This window comes from Lagopus leucura, unplaced genomic scaffold (genome assembly GCF_019238085.1).
Source record: "Lagopus leucura isolate 7727_CA_CO unplaced genomic scaffold, USGS_WTPT01 Super-Scaffold_73, whole genome shotgun sequence".
Lineage (NCBI taxonomy): Eukaryota > Metazoa > Chordata > Aves > Galliformes > Phasianidae > Lagopus > Lagopus leucura.
This window is the reverse complement of record NW_024962252.1, coordinates 65142435-65158514: the sequence shown is the minus strand read 5'-3', so window position 1 is coordinate 65158514 and position 16080 is coordinate 65142435.

Genomic DNA, 16080 nt, shown 5'->3' with positions numbered 1-16080 from the left:
GACTCATACCCTCTTACTTTCTACCTAGACCACTCATGTGCTGTTCTTAAGAGTAATAATGGACCAGCTCTGTCTCTTGGAGGTGTTCTGTCTTCATATAGGTCTGCCTCTCATGGTCTTGGGAAAATACAATATGCAAAGGTGGAAGTATACATACAATGCTGCAAAAACAAGACTGAGCACAATAGCAGAGCAGCAGCCATACTCCCTAAAAAACAACATTTAGTTTCATTTTTGCCTGTGCCCACATCAGTCAAAATTTTAGTGATGAAGTTCTCCATCCACTTTTTAGTTTCTCTCTTCAGTACTGTTGACCTCCTGCAACAGCACAATCCACTAGCTAATGAATAACTGCTTAAAGAAGCATCAAATACCCCTCTTGGACGAGGAGGTAAGAAAAGAGGGCTATGCCAGTGTTCTAAGTTCACAAGAGGTTCAGGATGACACTTCTAATCATGAACTAATACCTATGAAGTTGTAGCCGTCTCATGGTGGAAAGTGAGGAGGATCTTTTTGGGTGTTTATTCCTGTAACACACAACATGGCTGAAAGAGAAGTCTCCTTACCCCCAGCTCTGACAAAGAACTTGCCCCCTGACTAACCTGTTTCTTCTGGAGAGGGCAGGAGACACTTGCATACCACCACGGCTTTCTGCTGTGGTTTCCAGAGCCCAATCCAGCACATAATGATAGAAGAGCAAAGATGATTAATGGAGCAAATTCTTCCTTTTTATCTCACAATGAGGTTCTGCATTTAGGCAGGTTTCTATAGTAACAATAAAGTCTTCAGAGGAATTTGATGGTTTATCTCTTGGATTAATTCTATTGAATCTCACACTGTTTGGAATTTAAAGCATCTTTCTGTTCCACAAGAACAAAATAGACTGTTGTTTCCCTCTTAAAGGAGAACCAAGACTAAACAACGTTTTGACTGACACTGAATACTGCTAAAATAAGACATTTTTACATTTCTGCAATGCTTACAACACCCCAAACCAACCCTCCCCTATACCCAAGAACGAGAAGAGTATCTCTGAAACCTGCCTATAAAAATAGGAGAAGGGATTAGTCTTTTTCATTACATTCTTTCATAACTAAACCATTCTATACATTCCGGAATGCCTCATGGTATCTTTCACAGAGTGCAGGTTTTAACAATCCCTTTTCTACTTTTCTTGTTTGCAGATGCATTCATACCAACATTTAGGAACATGTATTTTTATGTCAGTGTGATATACAAACTGCCTGCATTTCCAGGAACACTTTGACATTCTTCTGCATTGCCCTGACAACAGAAAATTGCACAATGCAGCTCCTTCATACTGGCTGTTTTCAAGGGGTCCTCCACACTTTCAGGAAGAATCGATGTCTTTCAGAATCAGTCTCTGCTTTGCACTGCAATTGTTTTGTGGAGCAGAGAGCTAAGTTCTTCTATTTCTTTTAATACTTTAAAAGAATAAAGATTTTTTTTTCTTCCTGTTTTAAGACATCTTTAGTGCAAAAGGTGCACTAAACTATCCTACTTCTAGATGAGCTGTATATTAAGGCTCCCTCCACTACTTTGTAAACATCGAGGCTCAGTGCAGTTACCTAGATGAATCTATGAGTTTGATCTACAGTAGAGCCCATACTCCTATAGTACAGCCCTACTAGATAAGGCCTGGTATATATCCTGCCCTCTGAACTGGCTCTGAAAATACTAGGAAGATATTCTCCCTAAAACGTGCAACATTTTTTAAGCATTTTAGCCATGAAAATTATATTAAACATACACATTATCATAGAATCATAGAACTGTTTGAGTTGGAAGGGACCCTTAGAGGTCACCTAGTCCAACTCCCCTGTAACGAACTAACAGGGATGCCTACAGCAAGATCAGGTTGCTCAGAACCCCATCCAGCCTGACCCTGAATGTCTCCAAGTACAGAGAATCCACCACTTCTCTGCACAGCCTGTTCCAGTGCCTCACCATTCTTACTGTAAAAAACTTATTTACATTGAGTCTCAATCTCCCTCTTTCAGTTTGAAACCATTTCCCCTTGTCCTACATGTTGGAGACTATTCTGATCTCTATTTTAGAAGATAAAATCTCTGGACACGGTTCCAGGCCACCTGCTGTGCCTGACCATGGCTGAGCAGGCAGACTGACTAGATATCTCCAGAGTTGATTTTAGCCTCAACTACCTATTTTATAATCTAAGGGTTTCATTTCTTGCCTTCCCACACATACCTCCAAACTGTGAGATCAGGCCAAGGCTTCTTATTACACATGCTCATTTTGTGCAAAGACATGCTGCTGACTACTGTAGAGAGCTTGTCAGGTAACAGTATGCAAGAGGGAACACATGAAGTCATTACAGAGGATGTGGAGATTTCATCTGGGAAAACCTGAGTTCTCCTTATTACAGAGACCCAGATGAGCAGTTGAGCTCTGGCAGATGCCCTCCAACTCTGAGGCTGCTGTCCTATCTTCTGCTCCTGCAGGGATCTGGAAAAGATAGAGCAGGGGTCTGTTTTTTATTACTATTTTTGAATTAAAGAAAAAAAAAACATATGTATATACGACCAAAACTATTGCATAAAAGACCTAATAGAATATTAACGCAACTTTGCCTTTTTCATTGTTTCTAATCAAGTGTATTAAACATGCAGAGACACAAAACATCCAGAAAGGTGTCATTTCTGAAATTAGATAATAAGCAGCAATGCCCAAACACAGAGAGATCCCAAACTGCTTGCAAGAAACCACTGCAAATTTCCAGATTTAACATCTTTTACGTTGGAACCCATAAAATAGGCTGAAGAATCACATTTTTTTCCCCCAGTGTTTGTACTAAACTGGAACATGTAAAATTTTCTCATCTTCTAAAAGAGATGCACTGCAAAATTTGTGTGGGAAACATCACTATAAATATGTTTTATTTTGGGTAATAAAAGTAAGATGGAGAAGTGGAGGGACAACTTCACAGTGATTGTGCATAACGAGGTGTTCCTGTTGGTACGGATGGAAAGCTGAAATATCAGGGAAACCCTAGGAAATAGGCAGAAATAAAACTTCTTCTTGAGAAAACAGTCTTGTTTTATTTAAAGATGGCTATTCACTTTTACTTGAGTTCATAAAAGTATTTAAGCATTCTCTGTTTAGTATACATGGCCAAGTACTCCTCAGTGCCTGAGACAGAAACTGTGCTCTTTAAAGGGACAGGATGTGACAGGTTGAGCAAATGAAGACCAAGTGCTAATAATACCCCGCTAAATATCTCTACTTATCGTTATGAGCAGTAAAAATTATCTCTATGCAGTTCTTACTGCTGCTTTGACCAGGTGCTGGGTCCTTCCCATAGGACACTCCTGCTTTTCACTGCCTTTTTTTTTTTTTTTTAAACAGGTTGATTTACAGCTTTGAGAAAGGTTTACTTTTTTTGTTTTGTTTTTTTTTTTCCCCTCTCAAGACTGTTCTACATGAATGTTGGGCCAAGCAAATGCTTTGGAAGGGTACCCCAGCTGGTTTCCAAACAGAGAACACTCCAATTCACATTCTTCTCAAGTTTGTTGGGATCTGGCTCTATATACCTAAACTCTCAACAGTTCCCAATGGAGCAGCAAGCTGAGCTATCCTACGTTAAAGGATAAGCAAGAAAATCACTGAGATTTTTAAGCCATGAGACCATCCTATTCCAAAGTATAAGACCAGCTTGGGGTCCTCTCACTCCCAACATCATATGTAAAGTAAAGGAGTGCACTGCCTTACCGTGAACCATGTTATTTTAATATAACTCTTCCTTGTCACAAGACTTTTCAAAAAACAACCCTTTATTCAAATAGCATTATCTGAGGGAGGATGAAGTTAAAGAGATATGACAGACTGAAGTCAGGAAAAAAAAAAAAGATTTCTTATTATCAAAGAGAGCCTTGGATGACTCATTCAGTCATTTCATGCCCGCACAAGCCTGTATTTGTATTGTTTTCACTGACTTTTATCATATAAAAATAATATTTAATTTTGAGTCTGTGTAAAGACAAAAGGATATTTAGAAGTATAATTGTAACCACCTGCCTATGGTACAGAATATTACACCTGGATATGCACTGTTGCCTTTTTTCGTGGCACTTCCTGAGGCAGTAAAAGAGTTTGGAGATGAGATGAATCTTTCAGGCAAGAAAAAGAATAGATGAAGCAGTGGATTCGCATATCCCAAGCAGGGCAGATCTCATTTTTGTGATTAAGCACAATTTATTTCACATTTCAGGACGTTTATGTGGCAGTGACTGCTCAGTATGGGAAGGTGAGAAATTGCACCTAAGATGATTTTACACCAGAATGTGTAGAAGAAAATAGAGGGTTGAAAAGGAAAGTGCTTGGAAATCAAGTGGGGAAATTTATATATATATATATATATTTTTTTTAAACAGGTTTATTTACAGTTTTGAGAAAGGTTTACTTTTTTTTTTCCTCCCCCCTCAAGACTGTGGTTAGCAAGATTGCCCTGCTCCAAACTTCACTGGCCGCAGTGAGCTTTAAGCCCCACTGAACAGCACATATGGGAAGTGAGGTAGATTTGCAGAACCCACGAGTCAAACCAGCATATACTGAAAGCCCAATTTTACTTTAAGATTTAACCTGAATCAGAAAGGAAGGATCTTGACTTCCTATGTTGCTTTTTCAGTTGCTGCTTTTTCAAAAGCCTGTTTGAGACTCTACATTGTCTACATTCTTAAATGAAGTCCTCATCTTTCCAACACCAATGTGTCTTTTAAACCAATAGTAGGCAACATTCTTATTTTAAGGACAGGAAAACAGGAGACATGAAAGCTGACTAAAAACCTGGTGAAACAGGCAGATTGGAGCTTACAGTTTCTTTCTTATCTTTGTTTCTTTGGGCCCAAATACTGAATGCAAGCACTGTCATTCTTTAATTCAAAGTTTATATAGCCCAAAAAATTAACAGCTAAAATTAACAGCTGAAATACTGAAGAGCACCTGGTGACATTACTGGCAATTTTCTTTTCATAACAATCACAACGTATTTCTGAAATGTTTGTGTTGTATTACAGCAATCCAATCTCTTTCAAAGAACTGAAAAATTTCAAAACAAAAATACATAAAAGATTTGGATGAAAAAATGCAAAATAGTTTACCTCTTTTGTGTAGATTCCAAGATAATAGACAATATAATTTTTTGTGTTTTCCTTGAACCTTATGATCACTCAAGACTGCCCAGTGCAGTCTCCTCAGCATCTTTCAGGTGGCAAGTGGGACTATAAACACTGATCCAGCACACAGAGATGAGCCAGAGCCTAATGCACTCATACAGGGGAGCAATTATGCCTTGTAGAGAAGCTGTTTGTAGACAGATGTCAGAGGAGTCCTTCCACCCTGAACCTGGCCTTTTCCCCCGACTGAGGTTCATAGAATAATACAATATAGGGGAGGGAAGGGACCTCTGGAGATCATCTTGCCCTACCCGCCTGTTAAAGAAGGTTCCCTACTGTAACTTACATAGGAGAGTGTCCAGGTGGGTTTTGACTATCTTTAGAGAAGGAGATTCTACAACATCTCTGGACAGCCTGTTGCAATGCTCTGTTACCCTCACAGCAAAGAAGTTTTTCCTCATGTTCGCACAGAACTTCCTGTGTTCTAGTTTGTGCCCAGTGCCCCCTTGACACACACCCTTTAGGTATTTATAAGCATTGATAAGATCTCTTCCCAGCCTTCCCTTTCTAGGCTGAACAGTCACAGGTTGCTCAGTCTTTCCTCATACTTGAGATGCTCCAGGCCCCTGCACATTCTACAGCACTTCCCTGTCTTTGTAGAACTGGGGAGCCCAGAACTGGACACAATGCTCCTGATGTGGACTCACCAGGGCAGTGCAGATGGGGAGGATCACCTCCCTCAACCCCACTGCAGCAAATTTATGTATGAGAATGTACAGCATGTGGATAGTTTTGACTCAGGGGGATGGCTCTTTCTGGATACATCCACTACATCACCAGCACACTTGGATCTTGATCTACCAAACACGAAGTGCCCATTGCTAACAGTTTGTAGCTCATCTGAGATGGCAAGCAAAGGATCATAGTCATTGCATTGTGTGCTCCTGTAAATGGCTGTGCCAGGTTAGAATGAGAGAAGTAATTTTGACCTTCACGGAGATGCTAGTGAAAAACAACAACAAAACCACCCAACACTGCGTCAAAATATCAGTTCAGCTCACCAAGGGAGAAATAACTTGGATGTTCTACAAAACAGCTCTGGCAACGACTGCAGCATCATACTTACCAGAAATGCACTAAATCTGAGGCCACACTGGGGTATAGACATGTTGTTTTGCCATGCATTGATAGGGGGAAAAATACAACAGTATTGAGCTTGCCAGGAAGCTTTGATTAAATGTGTCGGTGGACACATTGACTGAGTGATAAGCCTGGCCACACAGTTTTTAGCTACTTGCTGGCCCCACTTTGGGAGTAGCATCCAACACAAGAAGAGTTCACTGGCAGGTGTATTTGACTCAGTTGTTAAGGTTTTCCTACAAGACACCAGAGAGATGTATCTTGACTTATACTGCATGTTGCCTGAGCTCTTCTAAATAACTGTTCACAAATAACTTATCCATGTAGACTGAGATGGCAACATTTCACTCTCAGATTTCTATAATTGCTAAGATAGAGGGGAGGAACAAAGGAGGCTGAAGATCTGAAATGTGGTGGGCTACCATGACTACCATTGGATGAAAGGGAAAAGAAGTTGGAATCAATTTGAACAGGAACTCTTTACTGAACTGTATTTATTTGGGTATTGTGGGTGGTAATGCAGCACAGAAGACTTATTCAATAGCTGCATGAAAATCCTCACACATAAATACTCTTACAAAGCCACTACTCTCTCAAAGCAACTCCTATTAGTATTACTAGGAGATGCAAGCTGATATTGTGGGAGGTCACAGACTCATTAAAATTTGCAAATGAAAACCACTGGTTCCAGAGAATGAAACTTCTACAGTGCTGCCCAGTAAATTTAGACAAAGTTTAGTGCATTCAGACATGCTCTGAGATTGCTGGAAGTAACAATAGCCACCATTTTTAAAGCAATTGCAGCATTCATGAGCTAGGTGCAATTTTCAGAGCGATCAGGACTGTTCTGCAGATAATCATTTTGCAAGTTAAGAATATAAATTGCATGATACAAAAGAAAGAGAAAAAGCTGATTCCTGTTGAGTTCCCATAATTGCAAATGAAAGACAGCAAGAAACATCAGGGAGTCACTTTTCACAGAAGCAGAGATCGCAGGGGCTTAATTAGCATTGGATCGTATGTATCAGACTGAAAATGTGTAATGAATAGCTAGCACTTTCACATGACCTAAGACTGATAATCTGGTCTATTCTTTCAGAAAACATCTGTGTACAGAGAAAAATGATTCCTGCCACAAGTAATCATGCTGACTGCTGTAAACCTGCTGAAAGGATAAAACTGGAGCCTCAAACACCTAAAAATGAGCCTAAAAATATATATTTCATGACAAAAAACAGAACTTTCTGTCAGATCCACCAGACATGCACAGTGTACTTTTAATGAAAATAAGCTACAAATAATCTTTTGTGTTGCTTAGATTTAACATCCTTGCATCTGAGTAGGAAGAAGTATGCATTGTGTAGGGTTTGTACTGGTACATTTCTGGGGCAAGTTTCCAGAGCAGTATTAACTGTTACAGGTTTAAAAGCTATTTGAATTTTTGCACTAAAATCACTGAAAAGGGTGTGAAAGATTGAATACTGAATAGAGAAGCTAGTTTCATCAAGGCAAATTAAATATATGCATAGTAGTAATCCTTTTTCCTGCCAAATAAGACTCCAGTTAGGAACACATTTGCAGTGCATCTTCATCCAGATGTTACAGAACTTAATAGCATATCTGTAGGGGACTTTTCAGCTCCCACTCGGCAGGCCTTGGTCGCATAGACTCATTGTTAATAACCACTTTCTCTCAAGTTAGTGACTTATTTCAAATTTATCACCCTTTTCCTCAGAAAAGTCTTTCACTTTCAGATTCTTCTCTATTGCTGCTTTTGCAATATTATTTATGAGGACTTGGATGCTCTGCTCTGCCAGACTGTGGCTGCTCTGATCTGCCAGACTGTGCCAGACTTTCTGCAGAACCTTTCTGCAGAGTGAATCAAGTGAGCAGATACAGTTTTGAGGCCTTTTTAATTTGCAGGCCCTCACTCTTTTCATCTGGATGGCCACATTTCAGGTTCTCTGAATTCAAACTGAGCAGGGAGAGTAGAGGTGTGATGGGTTATCAGAAAAGCACTGAAGGTTTATTTCTGATGGTTTTCTCTCTAAACACTCAACCCCATCTCTTATTCGCATGCATGTGAATTGTGATCAAGCCACCTCCTAACCTTTAACTGCAGTAAGAGAATAGCTTAAATTTGATATCTTTTCCTCACGTTAAAAAATTTCTTGCATCCTTTTGCACGAAGCACACAGAGAAAAAGTATTAGCCCTAAAGCAAGCCATTATATTCCTGTGGGGTGGTATTATTATCCTGTTCACAAACAACATGCTCATGTGATACTACCCTGCTTATGTATCCTCTTACTCAGTGCCAGGCAGATGCGCTGCTGTCACAGAGCGGTGCAGTGCTCTGGATGATTCCCTATCGCTCACAAAACACAAGCCTCTTAATTAATCAGGTCCCAATCCCTATTTTGGTCCTTGGTATCAATCAAAAATAGACTGTTGTTATTTTAAAATTAATTACTGTTTACAGAAGACAAAACAGAGCTGTGTCTGTACCTGTCAGCTTAATATCTTATCATCATAGAACTGTTTGAGTTGGAAGAGACCCTTAAAGGCCATCTAGTCCAACTGCCCTGCAAGAACAAGGTCCCACAGCTCGGTCGGGTTGCTCGGAGCCTCATTCTGTCTGGCCCTCAGCCTTGACTGAATACTCCCCCCATCTCTGTTTCCATAATGTAAATATCTTAATAAGCAATGACATGTTTTCATATACATATGTAAATATATGCACGTAAATAGGTATACGTGAAATATATGCTTGTGTACATATTAATCTGAAATAAATCTTTTTCTTTAGATAGCAAAGGAGTTATTTAGCAGCCTTTATTTTGGCCACATTTTTCACCCTTGCAGCTTTCTATCAGCATGTTTATCTTTTGAGCACAGCTCCTAGTTTCTCTGATTAACACCAGAACCATGCTCTCCTCCTCCATGAAGCTGCGTTAACATCATCCCCTGCCTATAGGTAGCTGCAGGAATTAGTCATTAAATTTGGAACATTTTTAGAGACAATTCTATCTCACAGACACAGACAAATTCTGAGCCAGTGGAAATACCTTGTTTTGGAAAATCAAGATATTTAGAGACTAAGCATGCATTTTGCTACTGATAGTGATAGCGCTATGGCAGGACTCATCAGGCTTGAATCTGCCCACTACAATGCAGGTCCTGAACGCTCAAGAAGGATCTCCTGTCAAGGTCCTTCCTATGGCTGGATATGGTAGCACTGCCTGGCAGCAGGTCACCCCATCCAGTCAGATGCTCGCTCTTTCCAATTCGTTGGTGATTACTGCAAGTAGTTCTGTGCCAAGTGACAGTCCCTTCTGCCTCCCACCAGGCAGCAGTTCACTGGAGGCTCATTTAATTTCCTTTTTAGCATGGAGAGTGTATACTTGTAAAAAGAAATCACAACTCCACAATAGATTCAGATTTAGGTCCAGCTGAAGATGATAGATAGCGCAGTATGTTAAGACTTTATGACTACTATTTGCATGCAGTTTTTACTGAATTTCTTTTTCCACATCAGTGGAAGAGAGACTTATGCAAGAATTTCCATGTTATTATACAGAACATCTTGTTTATTAGAGTTTGTTATTCAAAATCTTCATTAGGAATTCAAGAGTCTATTTAGACTTCTGAAAACCACAAGTGGTCTGGAGCTTTTGAACCCCAGGCTGCTTTCTTACTCAAGGCATTAGAGAATTCATCTACTTGACGAATACAATGAAGTTTGCAATCAAGACTCTGTGATCCCAGAAGACTATTCTTTCAGGAGCTAGTTAGATTTATAAATTCTATTTCTGCACACTACTTTTATATACTATATTTGCATGAGCACAGTTGCTGGCTATTTATTTCCAGCTTTTTATATTATGCATGTCTTCACCTCTGAGTACTCCATGTCTATCAGTAGATGCACCTCACCTACTGTATGAAGTCAGGCAGAAAGTATGTAAGGATGATATATGGCATCTATTGATGTCCATCATATTGAGTAATTTACAGTACTTTCATGTCCTGCATACTGTAAACCATGTTCTTCTGGACAGATAAAATGAAGACTGTTCAGCTTATCTATAGTCAAGATGAAAATTCTATTTATTTATTTATTTATTTTGCCAGAAAGGCTTGAACTCATAAGGAGATCCTCTTAGCTGAGCACAAACGATGGAAGATAACGACCCCCTGCATAAGAGAGCTTTGTGTAAAGCTGACTATGTAGAGTAGCTGAATGATAAGCAGGAGGAAGTAAAACCAGGCCCACGGCTAGCTGTTCCTTGCCCCTTCCCCTACACCTTCCGTCTACCTATGCTTTCCCACACTGAATTCCATTTCCAAAATCCTGTTCATGGAATCATAGAATGGCCTGGGTTGAAAAGGACCACCATGATCATCTACTTTCAACCCCCCTGCTACGTGCAGGGTCACCAACCACCAGACCAGGCTGCCCAGAGCTACACCCAGCCTGGCCTTGAATGCCTCCAGGGATGGAGCATCCACAGCCTCCTTGGGCAACCTGTTCCAGTGCATCACCACCCTCTGCACCGTCTGATAGGCTGTTGCTTTGCCTATGTCACTATTATTTATAGTCTTCTTTTTAACAATTATGACAAATAAGCAGCATACTGCAGGGCAGTTGCAGTGCTGATGCTGTTCAGTCCTACAGTCCTAGGGCAAGTACCATAAATTCAAGGCAGGCCATCTCCTGGCATCCCAACCACGTACCTTTGTACAGAATTTCTGCCAAACGCGCCTGTGACAAATCTGTCTTCTCCTTCCCTTTTCTCAGATTATGAGTATAATAAAGCACACCCTATGACATTAATGGTCTTGTAATGCTGGTTGAACTATTCAGATCCTAGGAGGCATCACAACAAAGGTAATTTGTTCAAACAATGTATTGGATTAGTGGATCCTTTTTGCTTTTGTTTTGCTTTTCTCTACAGGGCCCATTTGTACACTGAATGAAGCAGGAGCTTGCTCAGTACAGCTATCAAATGCTTTATCTCACCTCCATTGCCTTATCTAACCACACAGTATTTCTGTTCCCTCGTGATGGGGAATTGTTGCTTTTACTGTACTTTTCTGTGCATGGTCTGAACATATCATAAATAGGTGTATGCTAACTGTCATGGCAATGTAGAGGTGCTGGACTTTGGGTTTCTCTTCCTTTTTATAGATGGAGGATCAAGAGAAATTAATTTAAATGTCAGACCATGCATTCACTACAGTACCAGCTTCAGACAGACAGGATTTCTCCTTTGAGAGCACTTATATTAAACAGATTTGTAATACATGATAATTCTATAACTCTATAACAATAGGTATGCTTGGCACAGCATGGTGCTTGAACTAACTGAGGTATTCCAGACAAAATAATAGTGCTGGGAGAGCCACAAAGGATTTTACCTTATGGATATTATTTGCACCATTGTTTGCACTATTTACATACTCCATCCCTCTTGTAGCCCAGCAGTACATCATCTTGGCACAACCTCTGGCTTTGAAGCCCACTTCCTAGCTATGTAATTTGTGTGTTTAGGTGTTCAGTGCTTTCGTAAGTCTTACACTACGCAACAAGGTATATATTTAAGGATTTGTATGCACAGCAAAATGAGGGGTGTCAGCTCTCGTATGGGCACAGCAGCATGACTAATACCATTGGGGAAGGAAGGGGCAGACTCTGCAATATGTCAGCCTGGAAAGAACCCAGGTGAACGTGAATGTATGCTTGTATGCCTCCTAATAATGGCACAGGCATGCAGACAAAGCTCACCCAGCTCTGCCAGCACTTCCTGCAGCACTTGAGCCCAAATACATCAGAGTGTAAATCAACATGTGGAGATGCTACAGACTTGGACAGAAAGTCAAGAGAGTGGGTTTTCTCATCCTGTAGCCAAGATCGAAAAGCAAAACAATTGATTGTGCCTTGAACAGCCCCTGAGCACTCAGCCGACTCGCTGACAGCGCAAGGCACAATCGTGCTCTCAGCAAAGGCAGGGCACAAAGAGCAAGCAAGGGAGGCCACACAAGGCACAAAGTTGAACAGGCATTGGCATGCTGAAAACTTGGAGCTGAGCACCTGAAGGGGTCTTACTTCTTCCAATTAATAAAAAAAAAAAGCAAATATTTACTACAAAGTCTCATGTAAACTTGAAGGGAAGTATTTAATAGTCCCCCAGAATTACAGTGTGGTGAAACCTTGAAGCAAGGTGCTTCAAGATTGCACCAGGTGGATAGCTTGTGAGACATCGGTGTAATGCACATGAAATTCAGAAGATTGAGATCAGTATTTCTTTGCCTGTTTTCCTTTCATTCAGCTTTACTTTTTGGAAGAAGAGAGGACAAAAGTAATAAACAGCAGCATTTTTTGGCATTTTTGAAGGCAACAAACCTCAGCATCACCAGAAAAGTTTTGTGCTCTGTAGTTTTCAGGAGGAAGCATCAGCTGTTAAGGTATGCATACAGATGGCCAGCCCTGACCCAAGGCTGAATTCATAGGAGAGCAGTGTGGAATATAGCCAAACACTGCAGATGATGGAAGGGAAAAGCAGCTGGCTGACCATACCTGGGAGTGTACTAACAAAGCAGAAACTGGAAAAACTACAAGGAGATATCAGATCATGAAAGAGGGGTGTTAGGAACACTCTTAAGGAGAAATCTCAAGAGATGCTGAACATGTCATAATATGATATGAGATGCTGGCTTACTGGCTGTCACTAAGACCAAAACAGCAAATCAGGGGCCGATGGAAAAAGATTAAACAGAAGCAGGTGGTTTATTCGGGAAGGAAAAAGACATGAAAAGGGATTACTACATAAAGCAACTTGTCCATCTGGGGTTCTGCAGATTACCTGTCACCTCCATGTACTGATCAAGACAGCCTGAAGCCAGACAACAAATCTTTTGTCCTAACAATATCGCATCCATCTGGCTTGCTTACCTGATAATGGGTCCGGAGGGTGAAAAAGGATGGAAGATGCACTCAGCACCATTTTAACATCAGTGATCTTCCTAATGTACACTCCACTAGAGGTTGGGTTTGGTGCTTTCCCTCAGATGACACCCACAGCTGAGTGCTGCTTTCATACTGGCTCATACCCAGCCTGGCTGGCATGCTTGCTCTTTTGTATGCTCAATGACTCGTTAATAAATGATCACTTCCTTGCAGGCTCCACACACAAAACGTGGTTTCTTTTGTCCTACTTGTACCAGCTAGCACCAAGCAGGAAATGCATTCAGATTGTTGCATGTAGGAAACATATTTGCTCTGTGAGATTTCATCTGACCTAAACCAAGCTGAGCATGGCCTTAGGAGGAGATCAGTTGTACATAAAGGGGAAAGGAAGGACTGGGTGGAGCAAGGAGTGGGCAACCCCTTCTTAGGTAAGGTAAGGTAAGGTAAGGAGGACTTTGGACAGTGATGGATTTATGACACTGATAGGACACAGTTGAGATTTTATGCTTTAGACATTTTGAGGTTTTTTTCCATTGCTATATGTTAGGGAAATGCAGATACAAGGAGGCATATAGCTCAGATAAATTGGAACTAATGAACATATGGATGAGGTTTAAACCCAACTTGGTTAAAGAAATATGTTTGGCCATTTTCCTAAGGGTTTTGTCCTTGCCTTGCCATAAAAAAAGAACTCCCTTAAAAGACAATTCAGCCTTTCTCCCTAGGCCTCCAAGCAGCAGCAATGAGAGCCCAAGCAGAAGTGGACCCCTGGCTCAAACCTAGCTCCAGCCCAGCCCTCTGCCTTCCCACCAGCCCCGGTGTCCCACTCCCAGCACTATCCCCAGCCCTCAGAGCTGCCCCAAGACACAGGCACACTGCAATGGGCCAGGCAACCCACAAGGGGCAGGATGTGCTCTGCAACACCAGCCTTGGGCTTGGGGAAAGGTGCAGCAAGCAGGCCTGGCCATTGCCTTCCTCCTCCAGAGTCTCTGCACACACACAGCTGCTCTGACCCGGAGAGGCAGCCTGCCAGCACAGCTAAAAGCCACCATCACCATCAACTGCCGCCATCAGTTTGCAGTGCAAGTCCTTGCTCACAGCAAAGGCCACCAGGGCTGGCGGTACACAACGGTGCTCCCCTGTGCTTTCTTAGATTGTTGCGATATCCCTTCCCAGCCTGACTCTCCTCAGAGGACAAGCTGCTCTGACTGCATGCTGCAAGCCTCTCCTGGCCTGCCTGCTGACTGCCCCCACCTGCCCAGCCCACCTCGAGGCAGGGCTGCCTAACCCCTAGATGAGAGGCATTTCCCTGTTTTAAGGAGCCTGGCAGATGGCCCTGAGCCCATTCACTCACATTTAACCCACTGAAGTTAGCGAACACTTTTAGCTTAAAGAAAATGACAGCATCGTAAAGAGAGCTTCGAGTATGGTTTGGGTGGGAGCAGGGTTTGGTCCACTGAGGAATAACTACTCCCACTTTAAGATGATATCTGTTTTATCTGCTGCTAAAAATACAGTTATATTTATCCTCCATCAGCATCTGCCCAACAGACAATATTGCCTAGTTTTGAAAACGCATCAAGACACACAAAAGAGCTGCCAGACTCTCACTGAGCTCACGACGCCTTTTGCATCCTCATTTTCCTTATCTTGAAATCCAGGCTGTCTTCTTCAATTATTTTTAAATGAACTGCTACATCTTATCTCTTTCAGAATATTTTATCCTTTGTTAACTCTTCTATCTCATCCTTAGTCACAACATCAAAAGGAAAGAATTGTGATTCTTCTTTGATTTTTAATGGCTTAGCTCATTGCTTCTTACATCTGAGAAACTTCTTTTAAAAACAATCTATATTCATCTTCGCTGTTTTGCTTCTCTGCTTGGAGTGCTCCTCCTGGCTGCCCAGCCGTGACCAGGAGACTTCTCTCGTAAACTGGATGATGAAATCCCCACCCATTTACCCAAATATATAATCTGGGAAGTGGGAACCAACACAAGAGGGAGAGGAATTCAGGATACAGTTTTAAGAACTTGTGTGGCACAAAGGAACCGAGGATACATTTTTTAGATGTTTAATAAATGTTTGGGAGACAGCCACACAAGCTTTTCTTTCCTTTAGCATCTACGTACCTGTAAGGCTCCAGGTGTTTCACCTACTGCCCTGTTAAGAGACCAGCCGGGTCCACAGGTTGCCTTATGGCTGACAGCACCAGCAGCCACTCACTGGGAGCAACTGCCACCTTGGAAAGGAGAAAACTTGGGCCCCTGCACACCTTTCTGTGGGGCGTGAGAGCCACTCTCAAAGGTGCCTTCCATACTGTAGGTATTTCTTCAGACAATAGGTAGGCTGCCTTAAATGTGACCTAGAAAGTTCTGAGTGTGAGAGGTAGAATGGTGATATTTAGAAACCAGCTTTTCCCAAAGATTATTTTAATTGTAGTCTTATCCACAACAAACAGAGCCTGATCCAGTCCCGTGGGCTGACACCTCTCCTGTAGCTACACTTATATTGTTCAGCACAATACACACTGTTAGTGATCAATAAAATACAAATCTGGAAAAGTGTGAATCCAGTGAAATACTATTTAGGACTTGGATTATCAAAAGCAGAACATACAAAAATAGCTCTACGTTAAAATAGCCAGACTGGTGCTTTATAATGTATGAACATGCCTGTCAGGAGGCATTTGTTTAACACTCAATTATATTAGGCTTAAAACTAATAAATATTCTGTACAGAATGATGAACCTGGAGACGCAAGAGTACATTTGCCACAATATCTGGGCAGGAAGTGGGGACACAGCTCTGGGCACCGA